The following is a 25,669-nucleotide window of genomic DNA, read 5'->3' as shown; positions in this document are numbered from 1 at the left end:
GAAAGAAAGAAAGAAAGAAAGAAAGAAAGAAAGAAAGAAAGAAAGAAAGAAAGAAAGAAAGAAGGAAAGAAAGAAAGAAAGAAAGAAAGAAAAAGGAACAGATAGGAAGGAAGGGAGGGAGGGAGCCCTAGAAGGGAGAACGGGAGGGAGAGGGGAAGAAAAAACACGATGACCTAATTGTAAAGGAAAAAAATAACAACAAATAACTTACGTATATTTCTCCAAAATGACAAGTGTGGAATGAAGTAGTCAAATGCTTATACCAGTTTATGACAAATTTTGATTTAAAATTGTCCAATTGATTGGTGTTGACCTTTTTTCGTTATAGTTGACATTCGTGGGGTTTTTTTTTGTAATTGTTTTTAATTTTTTTAAACTTATTTATTTTAATAATCTCTACATCCGTGGCGGGGCCTGAACTAACCACCCTGAGATCAAGAGTAGCTTGCTCTTCCAACTGAGCCAGTCAGGCGCCCCCATAGTTGGCTTTTTGAAATAAGGGCTAAATAAGTATATTTGCTCATACGTGCAGAATCATCCCAATTTGGATGTGGACTGACGGAGGTATTTTGAGGAAACTCCAAACCCGCCAGCTGCACTCTTGTCAATAACCTGATTTTCCAAAGTGGTGAATGATGCTTGGTAAAGTGGCAGACAAAACAGTGTACATAGTAGTTGTATCTGTGGAAAACTAAGTGTATGTTAAAACTATGTGAAAACACCTGGTGTTTATACGTAGAGTGGAGTTGAAGATAGTAACCAAAGGCTTTCTCACCTACGTGTGTCTAAACGTCCAAGTCTTGAACATCTGAAATCGTTCAGCCAGTGGAGGGCTGAGACAATTCTGTGGGTGGCAATGCATTGCCTTTTGGACAATAGCATTACCCCCTTGAGACACACTGACCTAGAACATTATTAGTCTTTAAATGCCTTGCATTATTATTTCATAGGGAACAGAACATTTTGCATATGCTGCCAGAATGTTTGCAGGTCCCTTGAAACCTGTTCACAACTCTGTATAGAATCCATGTATTCTGGATTATGAACCCTTGGTCTACAGTGGGAATTGAGAGATGTAGAATCATAGAGTTGGAAAGAACTTTGCCTGGACCCTCGGGGGAAATCCTTTAGTGACAGCTCATCCAAGTTTCTAAAAACTATATCCCGGTTTTGGTTTCATTTGGGTACTCTGTAGGAGACTCGTTGCCTTCCTTGTTCTGAAAGTGGACCTAAAATTACTTTAGCTTTTAGAGCAGCTTTAGGGCGTTGTTCACTTCTACTGAAGTTGTGGACGATAAAAGCCCTCAATCTAGTCCCCTTGTTCTTGCTAAGATGTTTCGCCTCTGTACTTTCGCAGTTAGTTTTTTGTATCCAACTGTAGGACATTACATTAATATCTGTTAAATGCTTTCTTCTTGGAGCCGATCCTTCTTTCCAGCCTGTCTAGAGTTCTTGGGTACCAATTTTGTTTTTTTTTTTGTTTTGTTTTTTTGTTTTTTGTTTGTTTGTTTTAAATTTATTTATTAGAGAGAGAGCGAGAGAGAGAGCGCAAGAGGGGGTAGGGTTAGAGGGAGAAGCAGACTCCCTGCCGAGCAGGGAGCCCGATGCGGGACTCGATCCTGGGACTCCGGGATCATGACCTGAGCCGAAGGCAGTCGCTTAACCAACTGAGCCACCCAGGCTCCCCCAGTTTTGTTTTTGAATCTATAAACTTTCCCTTCTAATTTTGTGTGATTTGTAAGTCAAAATATCAGAATTAATTATTACAAAAAGAAAAACAGAGAGAGGCCTCTCTTGCCAATGCTGCACCATTAGTAATAACACCATATAAATGTTAGGTTTTTCTAATGTCTGCATTAACAGCTGCATTATCTAAGTGTATATATCACCGTGTATTTAGAGCTGAAGAAAGAAGACAGTGGACTTTAAAATGTGTGTGTCTTCGTTTGGTTTTTTTTTGTTGTTAGAAAAGTTTGACATTAATTTTAAGAATCCCTTAGAAGATGGGTGTTCCCTACTCTCAATGTGGGAATTTTGTTAATCCTAGAAATAATATTATTCCAAATAAAAATAATTTTTAGAAGAAAGAAATTTCCCACATCTGTACCATTCTAACATAGTTGTTTTCATGTTCCATGTTCCCTTCTGTATCTTCTAGTTTTTGTGCCGGTCTTTACATATTGCATGCTGTTTTCCACATGTGTTTTCTAGTTTCCTATTAGAAATGGGTGTTAGCTTGTATTTATTCTTAGGTAAAGTGAGTAAAAACAGGCAACAGAGAGTCTTCAACATAGCTTTACCTAAGTGGGCTGACAAGCTAAAACCTTTGCAGGCCTTTGAAAAATATTATCACTGTAGTAGTGAGGTAGGACTATCAGATTCATTTAGTAGCTCACTTAAAAAAAAAAAATCCTTATACATGTGTTTAAATCACAAGTGGAAAAGGGTGACCAGTTCTTGAGCTGCTGGCTTGGAAGATCCTGAAGTTGTAATTTAGAGCACTTTGGTCTGTAGCTTTGGTTCTGCTGGAAAGCAGGGCGAGGAGGCTGAGAGAGGTGGTAGAGAGGCCATCTTGATTCATCTCTGGTTTTGGAGGGCATTGGGCCAAGTGTGCTGGGGCAGTGGGGGAAATCACCTCCTCATCTGAAGTTCCTTACTTCTCTTTCTCTTCCCATGATGTTACCACCTCTGGACTAGTTGGACCTTTTCTGGGGACCCAGGTGGAGTGTCTACCCTTGGGTATTTGTCCACAGCCTGAGGAAGGCTCAGCTAAAGTTTGATTTACCATTGGTACCTGTTTTTCTGTCCTCTTATGCTGAGTACTATATAGAACATCTTCATTGGAATAATCCTTATCTTTTAGAAAATTGACAGTGATGGTGGCTACCAGTTATTGGGCATCTAGTATATGCCAAACAGTGTATACTTGTATCATTAGGCTTTACAACCATCCTACGAGGTAGGAATCATTATTTCCATTTTAGAGATGAGAAATGCTCAGAGAGGTTAACCAAACACAGGGTGGCCCATTTTCACAGCGCAGGGTTGTTTTACCCTGTAAAAAGTGTCTATTTAAGTGTCTATTTAAGAACATACGAATTTGAGCAATGTAAAATGACATCACAAGATCCCAAGCTTTAGTTCTCATTTAAGAAGACAAGAGAAGGTGAGCAGAGAGATCTGGGGCTTTTCCAAAGCAGGAAGGACAGTGTGACATCTCCCAATGACTTGTCCCTGAACAAAGCACACGGTGTTCTGGGAACAGAGGGCAGACACTTGAAAACTTAGCAAGAGGGAATGATCCCAAAACAATGAAGCCTAAGAGATCAGTTTGGCGTATTTTTAGGATATAAAATGTTGGACTCAAAATACTTAAATTGTAGTACAGAGTCTATCACCAAACCACTGGGTGACTATAATTCAGTTACTGAAGTAAATTCCTCCAGCCTAGTCTGAATGAGTGTTTGCTGAATCAATACATGATGATTCTTTGGAGTAGCTAAGAATTCCTTATAAGCGAGGTATAAGGAAAACCTGATCTTGTTTAGTATATGCAGATGCTTTTCAGCCTTTGAATGGAAACTGGCCAGCCACTTACATTTTCTGACAAGAGAGTGATCCTTGTCAAGCTCAGAGATTATTGGCTTAAAGTACATTCTTTGTAATATCAAGTAGGGTGTAGGGACAACCCAGTTCCACAACTGAGGAAATGCTAAGTCTTTAACTGTTCCCTTCTCCTGAAATAAAAATGGTCAGCCAAGGTTGTTGAGGGTGTCCTCATCCTTAAACTGAGTCCCTGCTCTCAGACAGCTCTAAGCTCATGAATGTAAGACTAACAAGGGCCACATTGGTGCTGCGGCCCATAGGGATTCCAAGGATCTTCCCGAAAATCAATCCCAGACTTTATAGCATTACTGAATCTTCTCAGTTCCATATAGCCGTGGCTGCTCTCATTGTCCCAGCGTATAATAGCATCAAAACTCCAGGAAAAATCGGGCTCTGATTCAGCTGATGCTCAGAAACACTCTTTAAGGGAATCCGAGGATCCAAAAATTCTGGCGAGTTAGGTCAGTGTGCTTAGTTCTGCAATCCACATGAAAGTAAAGACTGTGGGTCTGGTCAGATAATCCAGGACCTTTCAATGTCCTGATGATTTATTACCAGAGCGAATAGAAATATTGCAAACCACAGTATCATTTATCATGTAATTACATATCTTTCTGGGAGATAACGTACGTGAACACAGAAGCGATGTAGAGCTACACTGTCCTTTGCTCTGGGCCTCAGTTTCCTTGCCTGCAGTGGGAGAGGTTTGGGCAGGATGGTCTCTGGATCTTGAAGGTCTCTGGCAGCCCTAACCTTCAGAAGTCTAGACAGATAGGGTCTTACACAGATGCGTAAGCGGCCTTCTTGAGCTATGGTTTCACTGGTACCACCTCCTATCCATGCTGCGTAGATATTTAGCCTCTCCAAGCCTCAATTTCCTCATCCGTAGAAGTAGAGGAGATGACAGTTCTTTTTTTTTTTTTAAGATTTTATTTATTTATTTGACAGAGAGAGACACAGCGAGAGAGGGAACACAAGCAGGGGGAGTGGGAGAGGGAGAAGCAGGCCTCCCACTGAGGAGCAGGGAGCCCGATGTGGGGCTCAAACCCAGGACCCTGGGATCATAACCTGAGCTGAAGGCAGACGCTTAATGACTGAGCCACCCAGGTGCCCCAACAGTTCAACTTCTTAGGGTTATTGCTCTGATTATTAAAGTAACATATGTAGACCTCTGAGAAGGAAATCTCAGAAAGCACCCAACCTATATTAGCTATTACTATTATTATTAGGACATTCCATTGTCATAGTTTATTGTTGTTGTCTCGTGTATTTCCCTATTTGTCTCCTATCTCTCCTTGTTTACTTCCACTTTTATTTTTACCATACAAACTATCTTCAAGGGTTAAACTTTAAAGGAACCAGTAACGAAGGGTCAAATTTGAAGTCCAGGAGTGAGAGATCCTAATAATAATTGTAATAGCTAATATAGGTTGTGCTTAATAATCCTAGATCTTGCAAGGATTGTAGACAGTTAGCTTCCCTATTTTTGCCACTCAGTATATGCCTATCTTTTGCCCCTATCAAACTTTCTATATGAATACAAACACATGTGTTAAGAGTGTTAATATTGGAGATGTTTAGAGGCACCTGGGTGGCTCAGTCAGTTGAGCATCAGACTCTTTGTTTCGGCTCAGGTCATGATCTCATGGGTTGTGGGATCTCATGGGTGTAGGACTCCGGGCTCAGCAGGGAGTCTGGTTGAGATTCTCTCTCTCTGCCCCTCCCCGCACTTGTGTGCTCTCTCACACATGCTCTCTCTCTGTAAAATAAATAAATAAATCTTTTAAGAAATATTGTGGAGAAGTTTAGAAACAGATATTTACTTTGAGTGTCTTCATTTTCTTATGTGTTAGATCAAGCGGGATTTGGATTTCCTTAAAGACTGTATCTGGAGGAGGACTACTATTTGGATAACGCTTGTGGAATCTTATTTTCTGTGTGATGTATTAGGAAAACATAATATGTCAAGCTTTTTCTTTTTCAGACATGTTTTCTACTTAGGCTACCAGAGGTTGAATAAGCATTCCTGTGAACAAGCTCTTTAAAACATTTATATTTTCTCGTTCCCACGTACCTAAACTTAATTAATGTCATTTGCTTCAAAATATGCCCATTCCATTTCCAGGCTGCTAAGGCAGAGTCAAGTTCAAGTTGCCGTATGTTGAGGACAAGTCGACAACGCTCTTCCTAGTCCAGAAGGTGTCCTCCTTGGTCCCTGAGCATTTGAGAAGGCCCACTTGCCCCATGTGCTCTGCAAATCCACTTTGCACCAGCTTCTCTTAGAACCAGGTGTCTTTGAAACAGAAAACCAGGGAGACAGTCATGGGTGCCCGATGTTCTTCACTTTTGTCTTTCAGACCAAAATATCAGGTATTTGATGTAATGTATATATGAGCCATTCTACTGCATGCATAATAGAAAATTCTAGTTAATAGTCTACAGACCCATTCATAAGATGTGTTGTTAATTATTTCTGATACAAATACAAGAAACACAGCAGAAAAATAGTCCTGCAGAATGAGAGAATCAAGAAAATTTGGCAAGGGGCGCCTGGGTGGCTCAGTCGTTAAGCGTCTGCCTTCGGCTCAGGTCATGATCCCAGGGTCCTGGGATCGAGCCCTGCATCAGGCTCCTCGCTCCGCAGGAAGCCTGCTTCTCCCTCTCACACTCCCCTTGCTTGTGTTCCCTCTCTCGCTGTCTCTCTCTCTCTGTCAAATAAATAAATAAAAATCTTTAAAAAGAAAAAAAGAAAATTTGGCAACAAAATCTCAGAGGCACTCATTATATCATTCTCTTTCCCTGCTTTGCTGCTTCCGTGACAGTGGAGTGTTTTTCACCTTTCTACTTTGAGCCTCATTTACCAAAAATGCCCTGGAACTATGTTTTCTCACGCTTTTTCCTCAGTGCTCCTTTCTTCCTTTTGTTTTAGAGAGGGGCTCTAGCCACTGTTTAATGAACATTGTATTTTGTAGATGAAAATAAAGATAATGAGACTTGGAAATTCAATGTGGTTAATATGGGGTGCACCACTCAGGGCCCCTTTAAGACCAACACACTTATTCCTACAGCTGCTGGAAGTGTTGGTTGCTGAGGGCTCCCAGTCAAATTCCTTTCCAGGAATTTTCCCCTGCTTTTAAAAGGGAGTTGCCTTGCCCAAAGTTGCCCAAAAGTTACACTCCCTCCTAGGGTCAGCCTGTATCGGACGACTGGTCGGTGATGTACAAAGGGAGAAGGACCCTGCAGGACCACCCAGCCCTGAGCTCCCTGTGGGTCAGCTGAGGCCTCTGTGGTGATGGAGTAGCCCCTCCCCTTCTCCTCCCCTCCATTCCTGGTTCCTTTTCTCTCCCATCAGTGGGACTCTAAGAGCACCCTCCAGTAAGCTTCCTGCCAGAAATCTTCATCTCAGAGCCTCTTTCTTGGGGAGGGGGGCTGACCTACAACACTCAGACTAAAAATATAAGAAAGAATATGATGCAGTTTGGAGTGAGAGTCTTAATGCCCCATATCTATTTTTTCCAAGAATGTGACACTCATTGAGTTAAAATAGTTGAAGAACTTCAGGATATCAGTTGCAAAACAGGAAAAGATAGTAAAGGGTATGGAAATGATTGTAATAAATGAGAAATGCATTTTACAACCTTCTTTAAAAAAAAAACACCAAAAACACCAACAATATCACTTTAAATATCAGACTTGTGAAAAATGTAGAATTTTGCCAAAGAAATATTATTATTAAAAATTCTGGGACAAAGAGCAGTGTTAGTACCTTTTTTTTGTATTGTTTTTTGGAAAATGAATTGCCTAGTGTAATAGATGATTAGTGGTCGAGGCAGTCACCTTACCAATGGTCAATGAGGCTGAGGGTGGGGCACAAAGGAGCTTCCAGAGAGAGCATGGAGGTACCAGTGAGGTGGCTCCATGTGAACAGCTCATTGAGAATGTAATTTCTTTTTTTTTTAAAGATTTTATTTTTAAGTAATCTCTATCCCCAACATATGGGGCTCGAACTCACAACCCCAAGATCAAGAGCCTTAAGCTCTACGAGCGACTGAGCCAGCATGGTGCTCCAGGACTGTATTTTTTTAATTATATTTTTTATCTTTTAAAAGTTTTTATTCAAGTTCTAGTCGGTTAACATATAGTTTAATATTGGTTTCAGGAGAATTTGGCAAATCATCACTTACATATAATGCCCAGTGCTCATGGCAGCGGGTGCCCTCTTTAATACCCATCACCCATCTAGCCCATCCCCCACCCATCTCCCCTGGAACTGTAATTTTTAAAACTTTTTCTTCAAATGATTTACCTTGTAACAACATTCATTGACTGTTTCATTTAACACATAGTTACCACAATGATAATCACAACTGATGTTTATTCAGGCAGAATATATGTAATCAAAAGAGGGACTAGCCCTCTTTTTTTCCCTTAAAAACAGAGCTTACTGAGATTCTTTAAAAATTAATTTATACAAGTTATATCTTAAGATGTCATCAGTACAAATAAAAATCACACAACACAAACGTATATAGAGTAAAAAGTTAAAATCTCCTTCTCAGGGACAACTACTGTTCTCAGTTTGCCCTCAGACCCTCTTCTGTGGTGATATAATTATTCTTGGACATATGCACACATATACGATAGAATGTCTTTCATTTTGCTTTTTCTTGTATTCTTATGTTAATAAGATCATACTATTAGAATGTTTTGTGACTCGCACTTTTTAGTGAACAAGGTTTCATTAATCCTCTTTTTAAAGCTATTTAATTCAAACCACGCTGCACTATTCTCAAGTATTATATTAGAATTAAATTTGATGCTACATTGAACTTAGGTATGTTAGCTATTCTTGGGGATATACTGCTTATCTAAGTGAAATAAATTACTCTTTCTATTACAAATTTTAATTTTTCTCAAGATGCAGAGACTTTCATTTTTTTCCTTTTCTTTTCAGACTGATTCAGTTGAGTCTGATTCCAAAATTAATTCTTTTAAAAATATCCAAGAAAATTAAATCCAGTTCTATTTCCATTCTCAAAGTGACCTCAATATTCTTTTCCTTGGTATTATCCTGCCTTCACCATGGATGTGTGTTTTAAAGGAAAAAAAAAAAGGATAGGGGAGAAACTAGTTTCAACCACTCAATTTTTGTTTATATTTGTTCCCAAATCCGAGCAGCCTTTTCCAGCTGCAAATGTTCTCTCTCCCGCTCTATCACTGGTCTGTAAAGTAAATTGCAAAAAGCTACCAAAGTCTGGCTACATCCTCATAGTGACTGTTTAAACCCATTACTTTCTCTTTTAATCAAATCACTGTTGTGTCAAAATATACGATTCTCGCCATGAATCTCTCTGGCTTGTTACAGGTCACCGGTTGCACCTTGAAAATGTTTGCTCTCCTAAGCGTCTCCTCTCCAGCCTCCAGTTAAATTGCTCCAGACCAAGCCTGATCATTTTTCTATACACATAGAACTCTAATTAATATAAACATAATGGCAAAGAGATCCTATACTTTACAAAGAGAAGGGAAAATGCCCCGTTGGTAGGTATGTTGAGCATCACTTGGATAATGTCAAAATGGGCATGCATGTAGACAGATATAAGCATTCAAATTATATTAAGAAGAAAAAGCAAACCCTAAAAATTTCTTATTCTTGAATTCCTGAGAGATTTCAGACTTTATTCTTTCCTGTTTTAAGAAATATTTTACATAAATCCGCCAGAGGGCCAGAAAGGGAAATAGTAATTATGCTTAAACAGCCAACACTTCACTAATATAAAATATTTGTACAGACTCTTAAACATGAAGTTAAGTGCCAGAGGCTATTTTCATTGTTTAATGCATTAAGTAAATAAAAATGTATCTAAGATGTGGACACACAATTAGTTTTGAGTTATTTATCCTGGAGTTTGTATGGTTTAGAAAAACTCCATCTTTTTGGCTGCAGCTGTCCTAATGCATTTAACTTCAGCCATCAGCTATGATTAAACACCTGCTGTTGTGGGGAAACAAAGCACACTAATCCAATATGTATTTCTGACATCTTAAATATCACCCAGTCCCCTGACATCAGGCACAGCTTTTCAGCGGGATGGAATTCCAGAGCATATTTTTCTAATTTATGGATGGACAATAAATCAAAATTAAGCCGTGGGCAATGAAATATACATCAGTGTGGAATGAACTGACTGCAAACGAGGACCCTGCACAACCGAGGGAAAGGATATATTAATGGAATCCTAAGCTGCAAACACTGAAGTGAAAATTAAGGAAGTTTATTCTGCATTTTGTCCCTATAAAACCAAAAGGCAAAGACAGAGAATGAAGTTTTCCTTTTTCCATGCACAGTACTGGAGGAGCACATTTAAATTTAAAAAAAAAAAAAGTCATTGCTTTTAAATGCTTTCATGTGGGTGAAAAATCTCCATTGCTGTTTTTGTTATTTTCAGTAATTAAGAAGGGTTTGAAGTGCTTAATTTATTTTCGGTTTTGCTTTTCTGGAAAGGTGAACAAAGGCCATTGTTGACAGTCTTCAGTTTCTCCTGGGAAAGGTTGGGAGAAAGAAGGACATTCTTCCCTCCCAGGTGGACGCCATTGGGCTGAGAGCTGTCCAGTGCTGAACGAATCTTCCTTGTACCGACCTCCAACTGTCCCGGCACCTGGAGACAGAGGCAACCTTAGAGTTTCATTCTCATCAGAGATGCTCAGGCACCCCAAGTACAGGGCCACCCCTTGGCCTTGCCCACCTCACTCTGGCCGCTCCCAAATCTGGTCCAAGGTCATGTTGGAGCTGCTCGCTTGGCTTATCCTTCTTACCGTTGCCATAGGCCAGCACCAAACATCTTTAACAGAGCCTGCCAGGGTAACCATCATATTTACCAGGGATAAGGTTTTGTGTTTATGTGCATGTCGGGGTTCTTAACTAACATTATCTCTTGAATCCTCACAGCATCTCTGTTAATGGGGATATGTGGCAAATATTTAGATAGAGACAGGGATACAAAACCATAATGAAATTGAGAGCTTTGTCTTGGGCTGCATGACAAATGGTGGACCTGTGGAAAGGGAACTTGCTGACCGGTTTCCAGTTCTAGATCTCACTTAGACAGCAAATTTCCTCTCTCCAGCGAAAAGGAGTTTTTTCAGATTATTCTTCCAAAGGCACTCACACCTTATAGCACAATTATTTCTGTAGATTCATCTGTGACTGTTTTCCTGACTTGTATTTATTTATGAACCACTGTTTCTATAAACTCATGTTACTGAGAATGTTTTAAATTATTAAAATTAATCTTAAAATAAATCATGTAATTTAGGAATTAATGTTTCATGTATCTCAGAAAGAAACCAGTATGTTCTGTGGCCCCCAAACTTATATTTTGAAAATTCTAAATGGAATAATATTTGGGTGATGTTTTAAAACGTATATCCTTTGGGTTAATTACTGGGGCTGAGATACTTGGCTGCTATGAAACTTAAAAATGAAGGGTATGTCTCCTCCACCATTATAGTTTTCCTTTTTGCATCGACTCCTCTTCCTTCTTCAAATCCTCAGTACTATTGCTTATAGAAAATATGCCATAAGCCTGCCAGGAGATCTTTTGTACAAAAATATAACAGCATTTTGCAACTTACCTGTTTCTGAGGAAAATCTTTGTTCTTTGAGGAAATAGTTTTAAAAGGCCTCTTTTTCATTTTATGATCACAATATTACATAGTAATGTTGGTGATCGTAATAATAATGGCTGAGATGAGTTGATGGTCCTGTTCTGGAAGCCTTAGGTAAATCAGCTCAAGCAGTCCTCATAAGCAGCCTGTCGGATCGGTACTGTTGTCACCCTTCTTGACAGCTGAGGACATGAGCCTAAAGCAATCAGTCTCTCACCAGAGATCACACAGTGATGGATGAAGGAGAGAAATAAACTCCAGCAGTTGGTCTGAAGAGCCTGCCCTTTCAGTACATCATTATTCTACAAAATGCTCTTACATAAAGGAAAGCTTGGGCCTTTATATATTTTAACTTTTAAACTTCACAGGTTAGCTTAACCTATCTCCTCTAGATGCAGTGTTACTCTATAAATCACTGATGGGAATGACTGGTTGTTCATAATCACTGTCACATAAATGATTATAAGTAGAATTATAATATTAAAAAATGAATTCCTCAAGATCCAGATAGTTCTCTAGCCTCATTTTTACCTCAAGGAGTCTATGTTTAAAAATTCTATCTACTAGGGAGGGGGGCGCCTGAGTGGCTCAGATGGTTAAGTGTCTGCCTTCGACTCAGGTCATCATGTCAGGGTCCTGGGATGGAGCCCTGTGTCAGCCAACCTGCACAGCCGGGAGTCTGCTTCTCTCTCCTCAGTCTTGTTCTGTCTCTCAAATAAATAAATAAAATCTTTAAAAAAATTCTAGCTACTGGGGTGCCTGGGTGGCTCAGTTAGCTAAGGGTCTGCCTTTGGCTCAGGTCATGATCCCAGGGTCCTGAGATCAAGCCCCGCATCAGGTTCCCTGCTCAGTGGGGAGCTTGCTTTTTCCTCTCTCTCTGCCCCCACCCCCCCCCTTGTGAGTGCGTGTTCTCTCTCTCTCAAATAAATAAAATCTTTTAAAAAAAATTCTAGCTACTGTATCAGTAAATATGGACAAAGACATAGGGTTGCTGACAAAGGATTGGGGATTTCAACTGTATGAATGAATGAGTTTAAAACAAGTTATTTTGGCCATACTTAGTTAAATAAAGCATACAGGTTAGTTCATGATAGTCTTTTAAACTCTTATCAGAAACTTGCCATTACAGCAGAAGAGTTCATTAAGATTTAAAAATATGTATATTGATGAACAATAATACACAGTAACAGTATCACATTAATTATTATAGTGGCAACATTTGTAAAAAAAAATAAAACAAAACGAAATCTTTTATTACTAATTTTTACCAAAAGTATATCCCATATTTTCAAAATTCATAAATTCAACCAATTTTTACTGATGACCTACCAGGATGTACAGGCATTGTGCTAGGCTCTAAGGATTCAGTGCAAAAAAAGATAGATATGATCTCCGTTGTGGAGTTTATCTTCTAGATGTGGAGAACCCTGTTCTTGATCATTGTAAAAATATATTATGAGAAAAGTTGAAGAGCATTAAAAATGAAGAATTGCTCCTGACTTAAAGGTGTTTTTTTTTTTTAAAGATTTTATTTATTTATTTGTCAGAGAGAGAGAGAGCGCGCAAGGGAGAGAGAGAGAGCACAAGCAGGGGGAGCGGCAGGCAGAGGGAGAAGCAGGCTCCCTGCTGAGAAAGGAGCCTGACGTGGGACTCAGTCCCAGGACGCTGAGATCATGACCTCAGCAGAAGGCAGACGCCTAACTGAGCCACCCAGGCGTCCCTAAATAAGAGTTTTCTTTTGATACTAAAATCTCATAACATTTCCTAGAAATACAGTCTTAAGTTCTTTGATATCGCTTTTTCTAGATGACAGCTTCTTCATTTCCTGTCTGAAGATTCCTAGGTCCTACTCATTTTTTATAGTTTCCTGCTAAGGATTCTTCTGGAGGATGGTTGGTCCATCTGTTACTCTAGATCTGTTTTCCCTTACTCTGTCTCTTAGCTGAGACTCTCATCAAACTAAACACTTAGATTATATTTCCTTTTTATTATTGAGGTGAAGCTGACATAATATAAAATTAACCATTTTAAAGTGAGCAATTCAGTGTCATTTAGTACAATTACAGTGTTGTACAATCACTACCTCTCTCGTTCCAAAACATTTTCATTTCCCCAAAAGAAAACCAACATCCATTAAGCAGTTACTCCCCTTTTCTCATATTCCCAGCCCCTGGTAACCACCAATCTGGTTTCTGTCTCTATGGATTGACCTATTCTGGATATTTCATATAATTGTAATCATAAAATATGTGACCTTTAGTGTCTGGCTCCTTTTATTTAGCATAATGTTATTTAGGTTCTTCCATGGTGTAGCACACATCAGTATTTCATTCCTTTTGTGGCTGAATAATATTCTATTGTATGCACATGCCACAATTTGTTTACCCATTATCCACTGATGGACACTTGTGTTGTTTCTACCTTTTGGCTATTATGGATACTGCTTTTATGAACATTCAGGTATAAGTATTTGTTTGAGTTATCTGTTTTCAATTCTTTTGGGTTTTGGATAAATTTATTTTGGATAAACTTAGATTTAAAGAAAAGCTACAAAGATAATACAGAGAGTTCCCATCATCCCCTTTCCCCAACAGTAACATCTTACATACTCAAGGTACATTTGCCAAAACTAAGAAACCAACATTAGTACAATATTATTTATAAACTCCAGGCTGTATTTGGATTTCACTAGCTTTTCCACTAATGTCCCTTTTTCATTCCAGGATCCCTTCCAGGATTCCACATTGTGTTAAGTGATCATGTCTCCTTAGTTTCCTCTGGTATATAACAGTCTCTCAGTCTTCTGTTGTTTTTCAACCTTGAGAGTTTTGAAGGGTACTGGTTAGATATTTTGTAGAATGTCCTTCGGTTTGGGTTTGTCTGATGTTTTTATCATGATTAGACTGGAGTTTGGAGACAGGATGTCATAGAGGAGAAATTTCCATCACATCATATCAGGAAATACATGCTATCACCATGACTAACACTGGAGATATTAACCTCAATCACTTGGCTGAGGTGGTGTTTGCCAGACCTCTGTAAAGCCACTGTAAAGTCCCTCCCCGACACTTTCCATTCTCTATTCTTTGGAAACAAGTCACTAAGTCCAGCCCACACTCCTAGGGAGGAGTATCTATATAAACTATTTGGAATTCTTCTGTAAGGAAATTTGTCTCTCCCATTTACTTATTTATTCAGTCATTTATTTATGCCAATCTGGGTTCATAGATATTTATCTTATAGTTAATATCCTTTTGAGGTCTTGTCACCAATACCTGTAAGAAAAGTGAGAAATGCAGAGTGAGTGCAGTTTAGAGTGCGTTGAAGGCAAGAAGATCTTGGGCTTGATATGGAATATATCATTCACAGAACAAGATGTACAATTCTCACAGCATGGGAGGTTTGAAGATAATATTTACTGAGTAGGGATAGAATACATTTTGGTGTTAGCTTTTTATTGGAGGCTAAATCTAAAGTTTTTAGAGGGCTTGTTTGATCAGGGCCTAGGTTTTCCAATTCCTTGTTCCGTGCTCCTATATTATTTATTGCCATCAAATCTTTGCATGTGGTCATATTTGTAGCTATTAATATACTTGTGAATAAATAAAGTGGTTCCACATAAAATATCCCCACTTGACTTACACTGACATTCTAAAACAAAGTACTTGTGTTTTCTGGAGTGTCTCTTACCCAGGATTTAGAACCATGGGGTTTAGATATGGAGATACCTTGACCAGGTAGTATCACTTAGTCCTGCTATTGATGAGGACATGGAGCCCTGTGGCCTTAGAGGCTCTCTCTAGATCATGGATAATCATTGGCAAAGCTACAAGTTACAGATGGACAGACAGCCATGAAAAAAAAAACCATGAAAGCTTGTCTTGGGTTATGCAATAAGCTAATGGTGGAACCGAGGGAAATAACCATATTGGCTAATTCTCTGCCCTGTATCAAAATTATTTTTAGTGTTTGATTAATGTTTATGTTCCTGATTCCCTTTTCTCTGCTATTTTTTTTTTAAGATTTTTTATTTATTTGACAGAGAGAGACATAGCGAGAGAGGGAACACAAGCCGGGGGAGTGGGAGAGGGAGAAGCAGGCTTCCTGCTGAGCAGGGAGCCCGATGCGGGGCTCGATCCCAGGACCCTGGGACCATGACTTGAGCTGAAGGCAGTTGCTTAACAACTGAGCCACCCAGGTGCCCTCTGCTATTTTCATTGAAGAATTATACTACCATTATTATTTTCAAAACTTAAGATGCCTAGTATAACATGAAGTTATTCACTGCTGACAAATCAGTATATGCATATACCATACGGTCCTGTAATTCCACTACTGGGTATTTACCCAAAGAATACAAAAACACTAATTGAAAAACATATGCACCCCTATGATTATTGCAACATTGTTTACAATAGCCAATATATGGAAGCAACCCAAGTGTCCATTGATTGATGAATGGATAAAGAAGTGGTATACACACACACACACACAGTGGAATATTACTCAGCCATAGAAAAGAATGAAATCTTGCCATCTGCAACAACATGGATGGATCTAAGAGTATACTGTTAAGTGAAATAATTCAGTCAGAGAAAGACAAATACCATATGATTTCACTCATATGTGGAATTTAAGGAACAAAGAAAAAAAGAGACAAACCAAAAAAACAGACTCTTAACTATAGAGGACAAACTGTTGCTTACTAGAGGGGAGGTGGGTAGAGGGAATGGGTGAAATAGGTGAAGGGCATTAAGAGTACATTCATCTTGATGAGCACTGAGTAATGTATAGAATTGTTGAATCGCTATATTGTACACCTAAAACTAATATAACACTGTATGTTAAGTATACTGGAATTTAAAAAAATATTGATGACATAAAGGAAGGAATAGAAATAAGAAAAGAGCAAGACAGCATGAAAATAGAAAAGAAAAATTTGAAAAAATCTGAACTTTTAGTAATGAAAAATGTAACTTTTAAAATTATATACTCAGTGAACAGGCTATATAGCAGATTAGATAAGCTGAAAAGACATTAGTGAACTGAAAATTTATCTGGAATGCAGCATGAAGAGATAAAAAATGGATAATATTTTTAAAGACTTAAAGACATGGAGTTTAGAAAAGTAAAAAATGTATCTAATAGGATTTTCCTAAGGAGACAATAAAGCAACTGGGGAAGAGACAATATTTGAGGGGCTAATGGACATAATTTTACAGAATTAATAAAAGAAATAAATCTTGAGATTAAAGAGGTACAATACATCTCAAACAGGAGGTGTAAAAAACATGTTTGCATCTAAACACATTGTAATAAAACTGCAAAATACCAAAGGCAAAAAGAAAAATCTTCAATGCATTCAGAGGACAAAAAGAGAGGTAATCTAAAAAGAAACTACATTTTGACTGTCACTGACTTCTTTACAACAACAATAAGACCCATGAGACAATGAATAATCTTCAAAGTGCCAAGAGAAACTAATTGCCATCAAGAGCTGTGTATACAGTTAAATTATAGAAGAGGGAGGGAAAAATGAAAATGTGTTCAAGTGAACACAGATCCTCAGCGAAAGATGAAATTGAATTCAGGAAGAACTGAGAGGAAGGACAGAATGGGAAGCAGAGAAATATCTGAGTGAGTCTAAAAAAGAATTGACATAAAACAACAACAGTAATTTATTGGGGGTATAAAAATATGATGAATCTAAAATATTGGAAATAAGTATATGGAAGGCAGGAGGGGATTGTTCAGAGTCAAAATGTTCTAAGTTCCTTGATTTGTTTAGGAGGCAGAGTAGACATTAATTAACTAGATTCTGTTAACTACACACGTCAGTTTTTTTAAGAATAACAACTAAAGGGGCACCTGGGTGACTCAGTTGTTAAGCATTAAGCGTCTTCCTTAGTCTCAGGTCATGATCCCGGGGTCCTGGGATCGAGCCCCGCATCCCAGAACCAGATAGCAGTAATGGAATAAAGATCTCCCTGGACTGTCAGAAGACCAGAATTTTAGTCGCAGAGTAGATTTCTGTGTTTTATTTTGTTTCGATGTGCTTGTTTTTGTTTTCTAACTTTTTGGCCTTTCATAAGTCACTTCATCTTCCTGAGACTGTTTTGTCTCTGGGATATACTAACTAGAGTTTTCATGTGCTTTATAATTTGTTTTCTTAACTTAGGTAAAATTCCTATAACACAAACTTTTCAAGTGATCAATTCAGTGGTATTTTGTACTTTAACAATGTTGTGCAACCACTACCTCTGTGTAGACCCAAAACATTTTAATCTCTCCCAAAGAAAACCCACACCCATTAAACAGCTGCTCTCTATTCCCACCCCCCCTCAGCAACTTGCAATCACAAATCTGTTTTTTGTTTGTTTGTTTGTTTATATGGTTTGACCTATTCTGGATATTTAATATAAATGGAATCATTGCAATATGTGTCCTTTTATGTTTGACTTCTTTCACTTAGCATAATGTTTTCTAGGTCCGTCCACAATGTGGCATGTATCAATACTTCATCCCTTTTGACATCGGAATAATATTCCATTGCCTGCATATATCACATTTTGTTTATCTCTTCATCCGTTGATGGTCATTAGGATTATTCCACTGTGAACAGTGCTGCTATGAGCAAGTATTTGAGTACCTGTTTTCCTAATTTATTATTTTTAAATGTACCATCCCATTTGGTTTTCAAATTGGGTTGAAAAGAGTTAAGTATATTACTGAAAACAAGCTCAAAGTGGCTTGCTCAAGGTTCGTAGGTAGTAACGTGGCCAGGAACTCAAAGCTTCTGAAGTCTAGGGCCCTGTCCAGTTTTACCACCACAGGCTCAGCTGTCTTGAGAGTTAAAAAGGAGAAGGGGTGTAAAAATAATCAGTGGGCTGTGAAGCTCTCTGTGTGTAACTTGGTGCCGGGACTTGATATTCAATATGCCAGTTGATGCTACAGGAACGGTTTCCCACTCAGGAGGTCAGCGCGTGCTGTCTCCCGTATGACCAGAGAGATATTTTAGAATTGCAAAAGGTATAACAGAGTGGTTGGACACCAGCAAAGGAGTTTGACAAGGCTGTCACATCTGTTCAATATTTCTACTGAAATAATCATGGGTATTGCTGTTGATGGTTACCATAGTGGTATTAAGGTTGGCAGAAGGAGATGATGTCATCCTGAGCATGCTGATGACATCCTGGCTGCTGAGTCTGTGGTTTCTGTCCTAAGAAAGCCAGTGCCTTCGACGAGGGATGATTTAGACGCTCATAATGGCAGCTGAAAAGCAGAATATTTTAGTGGCAGTGCAAACTGGGAGCGAATAAGAAAAGCAAGTGAAGGGTTATGCTACCCGTAGTTTATGATAAGTAGTGAGAGCCATGGCCCCCTCTGGCTTGTGAAAGAGAAACCTTGTCAGCATTCATGAGGATGAGGTCTGGAGCATAAAATGTCTGCCGGGGAGGCAGTTGGCTTCACATTATCTCACCCCGGGTCCTTTCTTGGTTCTCATTTAGTCCTGGCGTCTGATTAGTATGAAATAGCAGAGCCTCAATTTACAGACTTTTACCAAAAGAAGAGATGAAGATCAACACAGAGATGCGGCTACTGTCAAGCTGAGTTAAACCCAGAGTGATGACGACAATATCTTCGTGAAGGAGAAGAATGACAGCAGGCTGAAAGAAAGCGTCATCTGTTTCCAGAATCCCGGAACATTTCCTTCTGAAATAACTCATTCTGTGTGTCTTGATTTCCTGACAAGTAAATCTTGAAGAACAGAACGGGCATTTATCAGGGCAAACACTAGTATGGGGGTCTCTGGAAGGATTTGTGACAGGGTTTGTAAAAACTGTTTTTTGAAGAATTCATTGCTATGTGAGGGTTCTTAGAATCTTCTTTGAAAATCAAAACCAAAATATATCTTTAGACCACATATATTTTTATGATTATGAAAATAACACATATGCATTGTGGAAAACTGACTGAAATATGGAAGAGGAAAAAGTCATGCACATTTTTATACTCAAATAATCAGTGAACATTTCGCCATTTCTTCTTCCAATATTTAATCTATCTATATTTATTCTTCATATAATTAGGATCCTACTTTATGTTTAATTGGTTTCCTGATTTTCAAAAATTAACTTATCTGCACATATATTTCTGGCTTCTTCTCTGGATCCAAGGGTCATACTAGGGGTTGGGTTTCCTATAGAATAGCTAAATATTTTCAGTTAGAGCAGAGGAAAATCAAAGTCTAAAATTATCTATCCTTTCTAGACAGAAAATGATTCAGATTTGAGCAACTCACTCTTTCAGATGTAGTTCAAAGCTGCTGATTTTCTCTGAATACTCAGCATGGAGGTGAGCCTGTGCCAAATTTTAGATTTCTTTTTGTTTTTCTTTTTAAAAAAGATTTTATTTATTTATTTGACACAGAGAGAGAGAGTGCATAAGCAGGGGGAGCTGCAGAGGGAGAGGGAGAAGCAGGCTTCCCACTGAGCAGGGAGCCCTATGTGGGCTCCATCCCAGGACCCCAGGATCATGACCTGAGCTGAAGGCAGACACTTAACCAACTGAGCCACCCAGGTGCCCCCAAATTTCAGATTTCTTTGGAAACTTTAATCTGAAAACCTGTTTCTGCTTTGTAAATTTATACGTAAAGTTGCCATGGGAAGACACAATGTGAATATTCTTATAGTATGTGATAGAAACCTAAGGCCCAGGGTGGGTTGGGTTGTGGGGCAAAAAAACCAAACTAGCCTTAGGCTATGGTAGATCTACAAGTTACTCTGGAATGCCCTTTCCCTTTCTTTCTGCTTGTCCAGTCCCTACTCTCACTTCCAAGACCAATTTGAACCCCATTTCCTCCTGTAAAGGCTTTTCCAGGCAATCTCCCTTTTTCTCACCTCATATTTTACTGACAATTTAGACCTCACAATCTGGCCCTTTGATCATGGACTGGCTCAAGGTACTTCACAACCCTTAGCGATTCCCATGTGCAGTTAGTAAGCCCTATGGTAGCCTCAGTTTGCCACACATTCTTCTTCCATCGAGAGTTGGGGTTGATGTCCTCTCCACTTGAATTAGGTGGGCTCTGCAACTCCAGGACCAAGATGAGGATGGGCCAGTTTCCAAGTCCAGGCTTTAAGAAACTGGCAGCCTCTACCTCCTATCTCTTGGAACCTTGTTCTAAGGAAAGCCAGATACTGTGTAAGAAGTTTGACTTTCCCAAGACTACCTTGTGTGGAAACAGAGTGATGCTTTTCAGCCCCCAGCTTCCACCCATTTCAGTGCAAGTGCCAATCATTCCAATGAAGGCACCATATTGGACATTATAGCCCCAGCATATGCCACATGGAGAAGAAGGGAAGTCCCAGACATATGGATGTAGTTGAGCTGTCTCACCCATATTCAGACTTTTTTTCTCTTTTTTCCATGATTTTTTTACATTTATTTTTTCAATTTTAATTCTAATATAGTTAACATATGGTAATATATTGTTTCAGGTGTATAATATAATGATTCAACAATTCTACACATTATTCAGTGCTCATGATTAAGTGTACTCTTAATGCCCTTCACCTATTTCACCCATTCCCTCTACCCACCTCCCCTCTAGTAAGCAACAGTTTGTTCTCTATAGTTAAGAGTCTGTTTTTTTGGTTTGTCTCTTTTTTTCTTTGTTCCTTAAATTCCACATATGAGTGAAATCATACGGTATTTGTCTTTCTCTGACTGAATTATTTCACTTAACAGTATACTTTTAGATCCATCCATGTTGTTGCAGATGGCAAGATTTCATTCTTTTCTATGGCCGAGTAATATTCCACTGTGTGTGTGTGTGTGTGTGTGTGTGTGTGTGTGTATACCACTTCTTTATCCATTCATCAATCAATGGACACTTGGGTTGCTTCCATATATTGGCTATTGTAAATAATGTTGCAATAATCATAGGGGTGCATATATGTTTTTCAATTCGTGTTTTTTTATTCTTCGGACAAATACCCAGTAGTGAAATTACAGGACCGTATGGTAGTTCTCTTTTTAATTTTTTGAGAAACCTCCATACTATTTTCCATAGTGGCTACAGGAGTTTGCATTCCCACCAACAGTGCACAAGGGTTCCTTGTTCCCCACATTCCTGCCAACACTTGTTGTTTCTTGTGTTTTTGATTTTAGCCCTTCTGACAGGTGTGAGGTGATATCTCATCATGGTTTTGATTTGCACTTCCCTGATGATGAGTGATGTTGAGCATCTTTTCATGTGTCTGTGGTCATCTGGATGTCTTCTCTGGAGAATGTCTGTTCGTGTCTTCTGCCCCTTTTTTGTTTAAGATTTTTTAAGTAATCTCTACACCCAACGTGGGGCTTGAACTTACAACCCTGAGATCAAGAGTCACATGCTGTACTGACTGAGCCAGCCAGGCATCTCTCTTCTGCCCATTTTTAAATTGGATCATTTGTTTGTGTGTGTGTGTTGAGTTGTATAAGTTCTTTACATATTTTGAATACTAATTCTTTATCAGATATGTCATTTGCAAATATCTTCTCCCATTTGGCAGGTTGCCTTTTAGTTTTGTTGACTGTTTCCTTTGCTGTGCAAAAGCTTTTTTTTTTTTCAAAATTTTAAAAAAATTTTATTTAAATTCAATTAGGCAACATATAGTACACCATTAGTTTTGGTGTGTGTTCATTAGTTGTATAGAAGCTTCATTCTGATGTAGTCCCAACAGTTTATTTTTGCTTTTGTTTCCCTTGCCTCAGGAGACATATCTAGAAAAATGTCGCTATGGCCTTGGCCAATGGCAGAGAAATCACTGCCTGTGTTCTCTTCTAGGATTTTTATGGTTTCAGGTCTCACATTTAGGCCCTTAATCCATTTTGAGTTTATTTTTGTGTATGGTATAAAAAAGTGGTCCAGTTTCATTCTTTTGCATGTAGCTGTCCCGTTTTCCCAACACCATTTGTTGAAGACACTGTCTTTTTCCCATTGCACAATCTCACCCCCTTGTTGAAGATCAATTGGCCCTATAATTGTGGGTTTATTTCTGGGCTCTTGATTCTGTATATTGATCTGTATGTCTATTTTTATGCAAGTACCATACTATTTTGATTACTACAGCTTTGTAGTGTATCTTGAAATCTGGGTTTGTGATACCTCCAGTTTTGTTCCTTTTCAAGATTGTTTTGGCTGTTTGAGGTCTTTTGTGGTTCCATACCCCATCTTCAGACATTTAAGCCACCCAGCTGAGGTGAGTCCTGACCCATAAAATCATGAGATAGAATAATATTGTCTTTGTATATCACAGGATTTTGTGGTAGTTTATTATGCAGTAATAGATAACCACAACAGGTTTCTTAGAGTCAGGGGCTGGACCTTTGATCAGTGCTTCTCAAGCTTTGCTGTGCATTTCATATCACCTAAGAATCTTGTTAAAATGCACATTTTGCCTCATTAGGTCTGAGATAGTGCCTGAGATTCTGCGTTTCTAACAAGCTCCCAGGTGAGGACAATCCTGCTACTCTACCACTCATACTTTGAGTAGAAAAGTGTACTGAGGAGCAAAGTGTACCAGTCAGGGCATATTTGAGGTGCATTTGTACTATTTTTCAAAGGGATTTCATTTCTGGATTGAGTAGTTGAATAGCTTAGTAAGTTGAAAAGCATCTGCCATAAGACACTTGGCTTATTGCAGTTTCTCAGTGTGGTCTCTGCATTCATATCACCCGCAGAGTCAGAATGGGAAGAGCAAGAATCACCATATTGAACAAGATCTCCAGATGATTTGTAAGCACTTTCAAATTTGAGAACTGGTAAACTACAGAAAGGACTGAACTAAGAGAAGAACTGGGTTTTAGTTCTGACATTGGGCCCTAATTGATGGCAAGCAGAGCACCTCATATTTCTGGGTTTCAATTTCTGCATCTATAACATGGGGGACAGATTGCTGAACTAGAATGTTTTCTGTGTCTGATGTAGTGTGTATCCTACAATTCTTATGCCAGGCTAACTCAACCTCTCCCTCTCTTGTCCTCTCTGTATGTAGAAGCTTGGAAAGCACACACTTTGCCCCCAAAGAGTATGGCTGTCTACAGTATTATCATCTTTTTTTTTTTTTAAGTAGGCTCCACACCCAGCGCAGAGCCCAACATGGGGCCTGAACTCACAACTGAGTTCAAGACCCTAGCTGAGATCAAGAGCCAGACGCCTAACCGACTGAGCCACCTAGGCGCCCCTACAGAATTGTCATCTCTGCCATTGTCTCTCTCTGTTGTCACAGAGCAATAGGTGTGATTAGGAAACACAGAATGCGAGAAGTGTCATTTCACTTTAAAATATTTCTAAAGCAAATATTATTGTCAAGGCCAATGCCTACTCAGAATAACGCATATCTGCATTGGATATTGTAATTAAACTTAAATCATTTTTTAAATTATATGTTTTAAATGGCAATTGCGCAGCCTTTAAGGTTTCCTCTTGCCTTGAGCACCATTGGGTAAACGTGTTCATGATTGAATTAGCAGACCTTTGATTTTAAAAGGACTTTTCAGTGATCTTTTATGGTAGATTAAAAAGCAATTTACTAATTTACAGTTCATAGGAATTCCGTGCCCTCTTTCAGTTTTGTAAATCAATTCTGTGCTAATAAATGTGACTATAGCTCCAAATGTTTCATTTTGAGACAGCTGGTATCAGACACAACCCTAAACTCACAATTACATGATCAGTAAAAGTGTATTCTGTGAGCTTCTTCCTTGTGCCCAGCATAAGCCCCCCTTAGGAATTCCTTAATTTGTAGCTGTCTACTTAGAGTCTTCAGTTGGGTGAGGGACTTTTACCCACCAGGGCTGGGAAGTAGCACCTTAATTGTTGGTCATCTTTTCTTCAATCTCTTCTCTTTATTTATAGGGAGTAATCACAGTTGCAAGACAATTGGAAGATGGGGTTATTTAACCAGGGCTCTTCCTCCTGGACATGGCTCTCCAGCAACCAAGACGCTGCTGTGTGTTCCAAAGAATACGTCATCATCATCATAGTTAAAACAGGTAGCATGCTACGTGACAGTTGTTAGCTTATTTAATCATCGCAGCAACTCTATGAAATTCACACCATTTCTTTTTTTTTTTTTTAAAGATTTTATTTATTTATTTGAGACAGAGAGAATGAGATACAGAGAGCATGAGAGGGAGGAGGGTCAGAGGGAGAAGCAGACTCCCTGCCGAGCAGGGAGCCCGATGCGGGACTCAATCCCGGGACTCCAGGATCATGACCTGAGCCGAAGGCAGTCGCTTAACCAACTGAGCCACCCAGGCGCCCCACACCATTTCTTAAAATATTTTATTTATTTATTTATTTGTCAGAGAGGGAGAGAGAGAGAGAGAGCACAAGCAGGGGAAGTGTCAGGGAGAGGAAGAAGCAGGCTTCCTGACGAGCAGGGAGCCCGATGCGGGGCTCGATCCCAGGACCCTGGGATCATGACCTGAGCCAAAGGCAACCACTTAACGACTGAGCCACCCAGGCGCCCCTGATATTCACACCATTAATAACACTCGGATTTTACAGTTCAAGAAATGGAGGCATAGATTAAATAACTTTCCTAAGGTCCCAGAAGTAGTAAATGGAAGAGCTGAGATGAATGCAAGGAGTCTGGTTCCAGACCTCGTGCTTATATACCACACTTTATCTCTTGTGGCCAGTGGACTCTTTCTACATGAACCCTCTCAGTTTTAGCTTGTGATGACTTTTCCAAAAGGAATTATCTGTTATTTGTACTGGAAACAGGTATAAGAAATCAGCAGAAAAAGCTTTTACAATTCAACACACACAGAGGAAATATCCAATAACTTGTGTTTCCCCCCCCCTTTTTCCTTTCAAATTCAACTGCCAAGTTTATCTCAGCCTTTGACAAGTCAACTCAAATCTGTCTCAAGTGGAACTGAAAGGTTCAAGCCACTGATGGAGAGAGAGCTGAGCATTTTCCTTGGTAGGTTCCTGGCAATGAGAGTGGCTTGTTTGGAGCTGGTGAAAGGCACTTTGCTCTCTGACAGCCTTTCTTTCTTTCAAAGATTTTATTTATTTATTTATTTATTTATTTATTTATTTATTTATTTATTTATTTATTTATTTATTTATTTATTTATTTATTTAGAGGGTGTGTGCCTGTGGGGAGCTGGGAGGGGCAGAGGGAGGGACAGAGAGATCCCAAGTAAACTCTGTGCTGAGTGCAGAACCCAGCATGGGGCTCAATCCCGGGACCCTGAGATCATGTGAGCTAAAATCAAGAGTCAAGGGCTCAACTGACCAAGCCACCCAGATGCTCCTCTAACCATCTTTCTGCTAGAGGAAGATGACTAATGAAAAGGTGGTGCTGGTGAATTGCCTCTTTATGGAGGCAGAGCT

The 25,669-nt window shown here is 39.1% G+C and overlaps 1 long non-coding RNA gene across 1 annotated transcript in view; it reads left to right on the top strand.

The window, feature by feature from the left end:
• Positions 1–24,197, top strand: part of LOC110589391 — a 41,485-nt gene extending 17,288 nt beyond the window's left edge. The window contains exons 2-3 of the long non-coding RNA XR_002480886.1: positions 22,728–22,772; positions 24,179–24,197. This is a non-coding gene — a long non-coding RNA (uncharacterized LOC110589391). The remainder of the gene's footprint in view (positions 1–22,727; positions 22,773–24,178) is intronic.
• The last annotated feature ends 1,472 nt before the right edge of the window (positions 24,198–25,669 follow it).

The sequence above is a fragment of the Neomonachus schauinslandi genome, chromosome 7 (genome assembly GCF_002201575.2).
Source record: "Neomonachus schauinslandi chromosome 7, ASM220157v2, whole genome shotgun sequence".
NCBI lineage: Eukaryota > Metazoa > Chordata > Mammalia > Carnivora > Phocidae > Neomonachus > Neomonachus schauinslandi.
Note: the sequence above shows the minus strand (reverse complement) of the source record. Positions and strands in the feature narration are given on the sequence as shown.